The sequence below is a fragment of the Cornus florida genome, unplaced genomic scaffold, assembly GCF_030987335.1.
Source record: "Cornus florida cultivar Cherokee Brave unplaced genomic scaffold, ASM3098733v1 CherokeeBrave_3.0.0_Hap2_Chr10, whole genome shotgun sequence".
In the NCBI taxonomy this organism is placed as follows: domain Eukaryota; kingdom Viridiplantae; phylum Streptophyta; class Magnoliopsida; order Cornales; family Cornaceae; genus Cornus; species Cornus florida.
Genome location: NW_026775580.1, coordinates 29,332,218 through 29,338,762, shown reverse-complemented (window position 1 = coordinate 29,338,762; position 6,545 = coordinate 29,332,218). Strand labels below are relative to the sequence as shown.

The 6,545-nt window shown below is 37.0% G+C and overlaps 1 pseudogene; it reads right to left on the bottom strand.

Annotated features, from left to right (window-relative positions):
• Positions 1 to 333: 333 nt before the first annotated feature.
• LOC132280477 (small nucleolar RNA R71) lies at positions 334 to 432 on the bottom strand (annotated as a pseudogene).
• Positions 433 to 6,545: the final 6,113 nt, after the last annotated feature.

The following is a 6,545-nucleotide window of genomic DNA, read 5'->3' as shown; positions in this document are numbered from 1 at the left end:
ATACAATGCACCCACATGCATTCAATTGCCACCATTTAAAGTACATCACAATGAGATCAAGCCACAAACCATTCAAATGCTTCCTAACTATCATGGACTTCCAAGTGAAGAACCTTACAAGCATTTGGATGAGTTTCTAGAAGTATGTTCCACTGTAAAATTTACGGACATGCCGGAGGAGGTCTTAAGACTCAAACTTTTTCCATTCATCTTAAAAGACAAGGCAAAGTATTGGTTTAACAATCTTAGGCCTTTTTCAATCACTTCTTGGGCAGAAATGCAACAAGAATTCTTGAAGAAGTACTTTCCAGTTTCTAAGACCAATGCCATGAGAACCTTAATTCGGAAATTTTCACATGGGGATGGAGAAACGTTTCATGAGGCATGGGAACGCTTTAATGAATTGCTTAGGAAATGTCCACATCATGACATGCCCAAATGGAAACTAGTTTAATATTTCTTTGAGAGCTTATCGGACAATCACAAAGGCATGGTTGATGCTTCCATGGGTAGCTCTTACATTGATAGGCATGAGGATGACGTGTAGCGTCTTTATGAGAGCATGAGCGAAAATTCTTTGCATCGAACTCTATCTTCTAAGAATGGTAGGAATTCTAGTGGAAGAAAGAGCTTTAGCTTGTATCAAGTCGACCATTCCAATGAAATAGCCGCCGAGATGAAATCCTTATCTCAAAGGTTTGATCAATTCTTGATCAACCAAAACTCGGCAAATCAAATATCTTCCATTCCTAACCATTCGCATCATGCATCTAATGAGACATGTATGACTTGTTCAAGTGTTTTATATTCTACTTCCAATTGTCCCCATGGACATGTGCAAGGTGAACATTATGAATAAGTTAATGCAACTTTTGTTAATTAAGGGAACAATCCTTATGGCAATCATTATAATCTAAGTCGGAGGAATCATCCGAATTTTTCTTGGAAAAACCAAGGGGAAGGCTCAAACCATCCCTAAGGCGGTTTCCAAGGGAAATACATTCCACCTCCAATGCAAAACCAAAGTTCCCAAGGATATAGACCATTTCAATCACAAGGAAACCAATTCTCTAATTCTCATTTTCCAAGTTAATTATATTCTCAAGGGAATTCTAGGAGTCCCGCCTTTAAAGAGAAAGTTTTGACCGCTCTAGGCACTTTAGAGGCTAATACTCAATTGCTTCATTCTCACTCTCAATCCATTGCAAAGCTAGAAACCCAAGTAGGGAAAATAGCTAGCACTTAAATGCTAGAGAGAAAGGGAAAATGCCTTTGAATGCCCCACCAAAGCAACCATGTGTTGTGGAGACTCATTCCTCTTCCAAAGGTCACACAATAGAGCATGTCAATACGGTGACAACCTTGAGAAGTGGGAAGATTGTGGACAACCAAGTGGGTATGTCCAATGAAGAGAGTGAACCGGTGCAACTCAAAGTTAACACCCATCCCGTTTCACATCCTATTCCTCCTTCATTGCATATACATAATTTTTCAAATGAGAATGTATTGAAAAGTGATTTGAAAAGTGATTTTGAAAAGGAAGGTTTGCAAAATGATTTGAAAACTTCTTGTGTTGAAGAGAGTTCAAAGAAAATTTTTGAAAAGAGTTTTGAACCAAAAGCTCCATTTCCGAATGCCTTAAAAGGATCCATTTCAAATGACAAGAAAAAGGCCAAAATCAATGAAATTATGGACGTGTTTAGGCAAGTGAAAGTCAATCTTCCACTTTTGGATGCAATCAAGCAAATTTCGGCTTATGCCAAGTTTTTAAAAGACTTATGCACCCAAAAAAGGAAGAACAAAATCCAAGCACCTAGGAAAGTAGTCTTAACCGAGCACGTTAGCTCAATTTTGCAATATAACACTCTTCCAAAGTTTAAGGACCCCGGTTCACCTACTACTTCTTGCATCATTGGTGACCATGTCATTAATCGGGCTCTTCTAGACTTTGAAGCAAGTGTTAATCTTCTTCAATATTCGGTGTATGTGAAATTAGGCTTAGGAGACTTGAAACCGACGTCGGTGGTTTTATAACTTGCCGACCAATTCATCAAGAAGCCTAAGGGTATCATTGAAGATGTTTTGATTAAAATTGATAAGTTTTTCTTCCCCATTGATTTCGTTGTCATTGACACAGAACCGATTCCGAATCCTAAGAGCCAAATTCCCGTTATCCTTGGCCGTCCTTTTTTGGCAACCGCGAATGCCAATATTAATTGTAGGACGGGGATAATGAAGATCTCATTTGGCCACATGAAGGTGAAGTTGAATATTTTCAATCCAACCCCGAATTCATTTGACAAGCATGAAGAAGTTAATGTTGTAGAGAAATGTCATGACCTTAAATGTGAAAGAATTGAGTTTTTGTGTGGCTCCAAGGTTTCAAATGGTCCATCTTCAACCTTGAAACTAAAGAAAGTTGTTTCAAAATCTTGCTTTGAAAGGGCATGGAAGCCCAAAGATTGTTTTGACCAAGGACCAAAAAGTTCCTTTGAGCCTAACGCAACAAATTCTCTAGGGAATCATTTGTTGGGTGGAGTTTAAAGCATCTATCACCCCAACAAGGAGGGGATGAATGACAAGATCTTTGATCCAGGCCAAAAGAGTCTAACGTCTTGCTAGAGATGTTAAAGACTAGCAAAACATTTCGTATGGTGTCAAAACCTTATTCCCCCCTCATTTCTATCTTTAATTTCATTTCTTACGAAGTCTAGATACTTGTTTTTGGTTCATATGCATTGCTAGGAACTGTGATTAGGATTGCATGCACTTTTATGTTGTGATTGAGCATTCTGCATAAGTTCGATCGATCTCAAATGAGAGTTCGATCGATTGAACTTCTACCTGTATCCAACACTTAGAAAAAATTTCAATCTGCATCCACTTGCATCCAAATCACCTCTCTGTCAGATCGATCGAAAACATTCCAAGATCGATCTAAAGATCTTCGATCGATCCAACTTTATTACTTGATCGATCTTCAGTTCCAACACTAAGACAAATTTTTGAACCCAAAAACCTGCATATTTTTGCTCTCTGTCAGATCGATCGAACATTTTGTTCAGATCGATCTCAGTTCTTGATCTCACCATCTTTAACTTTGTTTGACTTTTTAATTTTAAAAATCTAAAAATATTTTTATTTTGTTTTCTGTTTCAAAAATCTTAAAAAAGATTTTATTTTATTTATTTTTTAAAAAAGGAGATTTTACTTTATTTATTTCAAACTAAACTAAAAGGATTTTATTTTATTTTATTTTTACTCTTATTTTTCAAAAATCCAAAAATATTTTCCATTTTTCAATTTTAATTTTAGTTTTTAATTTTTCAAAAATTTAAAAATTCCAAAAATACTTTGAAGAGAGATCATCACAATTCGATCGATCTGAAATCTCAGTTCGATCGATCGAACTGAACGGGAAACTTTTTTAAAAATAGAACCTGAGGGTCTCAAGATCGATTCATTAGATCGATCCAACCCTCCAAACCCTTGTCCCTCATTCCCGTTACCACTGTGCACCCATCTTCATCATCTTCTCCGGTGAGATCCGGTGGGCGTTGACTTCTCTCTTCTCTCGGATTCCATAACCCCCTTCGCATCTCATTCACTTCTCTCAAATTTTAGGTTAGATCTGAGATCCACTTTGTGATTTAAGCTTCTATTTTATGTATTCGTACTTTACATGCTAGATCTAAGATATATTGTTGATGAAATCCTCCATTGATGGAGCTTGAAGCATGTTATATATATGTGTATATAGATTTGTATATATGTGTATATATTTTGATTTTTGAATTGATTTTGGGAGTATGGGCTTGGTAAAGTGAGTAGGATTGATTGTATGTTGTGTTGATGGGCCCACGACACTGTTCGTGAAAGCTCCGTGCCATCCACGTCACAGATCTGTGACCTTTCGACTTTCATCTTCGCACAGTTCGATCGATCGAACTTCTATCTCAGATTGATCTTGAGAGATCAATCGAACTCAGTTTTTTAATTTCTTAGATCGATCGAAGTTTTGAGATTGATCTTAAACCTTTTTATGATCGATCGAACTTCACAGATCTCATACACACACTTTATTTATCATGTATTATGTTAATGCTATATCATATATGCCCAATGCCTGTGATATTCTACATTGGATGCATTTTATACTTACATTGTTTAGCATGCTTCATATCCTGTCACTTGCATAGATTCATGTCATCTATCTGTTTTGTCTATCTCATTTGACATGCATGTCTCTGTTTTGTGCTTTCAATTCTTTATTCTAGCACTAACTCCCATTACAAGTTTCACTTTCCTTTTTGTAGGACATGACTAAACAAAAGTATGTTCGGATACAGGAGTCTATAGAGTCCTCCCAAGCTCAGACTGCCCATTCTTCTGTTCCACCTGCATCTGGGGCTCTTGATCAAATAGCTAGACTTGAAGCACAAATGCAAGTTTTGGAGGATACCTTGCTTGCCATTAGAGCTGACATTGCTTCCTTCCGTGCAGAGATCATGGCTACACTTGCTCGCTTATCTAGGGAAATCCGCGAAGATTGCCCTACTAATCCTGCATCCTCTGCCTCAGACTCCCTATCTCTCTATCTTTTTATGCTCTATATCTATGTTGCTAGTCTGCTACATTATTATATTTGCAACCAGTCTGTCGGCTTTGATCTTTTAATATATCTAGTACTCTATTTTCTTTATATATGCTTTTGTGATAGATGACATGTGTTATATTCTTATATCTGTATGTTTGACTCCATCAGGTACATCACAGTGACTTCAGTGAGAGAATGCTACCCGATTTTAAGGACCACCCTTATACCTCTCTCACTACTTTATTTCATTTACACTTACGTGTCCACTATGCACTGATTATCCCTTTTTGTTATCTGATGAGTTTATCCGAGTGCCAAATTTCAGGACTACAGTTAATCCCAAGTTTGGGGGGGCCATGCCACCCACTTTGGATACTTCAGTCCCAGCCATTCTTTGCCCTAATTGCACCGATATACTCTTTTCTTTTGTTCTCTTTGCACATTGAGGACATTGTGCCGTTTAAGTTTCGGGGTAATGGTGTACTTTACAGTATTAGCTTTAAATTTCAACATTTTGAGCATGACTTGTGTATTTGAGTGATTTTCTATGATTGGTCCATATTAGCGATGATTTTGATCTTTTGAGGACTATATTACTTAAAATTTAAAAATTACTTGACTTGAGAGTCCAATATTCCTTGTATGCCTTGTGGATGCCATTCAGGAATAAATTTTTCGAAAGATTGATATCTTGCTTGCACTTGTGGTCCACATCTTCCTGATTTTGTGATTGTTTTGAGATTCACTCTAGAATTCTACACTAGCACAGGCGCACACTAGCATTCATTTGTGGGGTACATACTTTGTTGATTATTGAATTGGTTATATCCCAATTGGGCTAGTAGCGCATTGAAAACTTTCATTCTTGATAAAGGTGGATAACAACCCCTTTTCACTAAGTAGCCGGGATTCTAGCCTCATCAAGCACTGAACTTCTCGCGCCGAAAGGTGGAAGGCCCAAACTCTAGGTTAATAATTGAATATAAAAAATAAAAAAAAGAAGCAATAAAAAAATTGAGGACTTCTCCCAAAAGGTGACAAGTGGGAAATGATTAGATGGAGGTTGTTTTGATTTGTAACCTAATTGATTTGAGCTTGTAAGTCCTTAGGGGTGTTTGAACACCTAATGCCCTAAAGCCGTTTGGTTTGGGAGTCATTGTCCTAACGCTCGACCTCATGAATCACTAAAAAGCTTAATAAATTATCACATTGCACCATGCCTCCATCTTTGATACTATTTAAAATTAAAAAAAAAAAAAAAAAAAAAATCAACAAAAATCGAGTGAAAAGAATAAGCGCACCTAGAATAATAAAGCTTTAATAAAAGGTCCACTTTTTGTCTTGATGATCGGTACTCGATTTTTGTGCTAGCTTGAGGGTAAGGATGTGATTAATTCTTTAGTTAGCTAAGACAACAACATATTTGATGCCGGTCCACTCAAAAGGATTCTAGAGTTGTTTTGATTTGCATGATCATTTTCTTGATGTGTGGAGGACCATACTTGCTTGCTTGATGTTGAGATTTTGGGAGATTGCTTAGAAATGTTTGAAACATTGCATACTTGAGGTAGTTTTCTCCCAATACTTGTTTGCAATATTGGTGCCTCTTTTGAAAGAATGAGCTTAATGTTTGTGGATATCATTTCTAGAAACCCTCACGAGACTTCACTCGTCCACTAGGGGTAACCTAGGGGTTTAAAAGGCTTGTTGCGTATGCTAAGTGCAATCGTGTTCCTTACGAAAGTGGCGTTATCCATTTATTGCTTTCTAGTTTGGAGTTGTTTAGTTATTCATTTCATTCCTTTACTTTCTAGTTCATTGCTAAGGACTAGCAATATTTAAGTTTGGGGGTGTGATGAGCGCTGAAAAGTGCATATTTAAACCCCTTAAGCTTAGGCATTCTAGTACCTTTATCTATCTTACTTTACCATTTTAGATTGATTTCGTA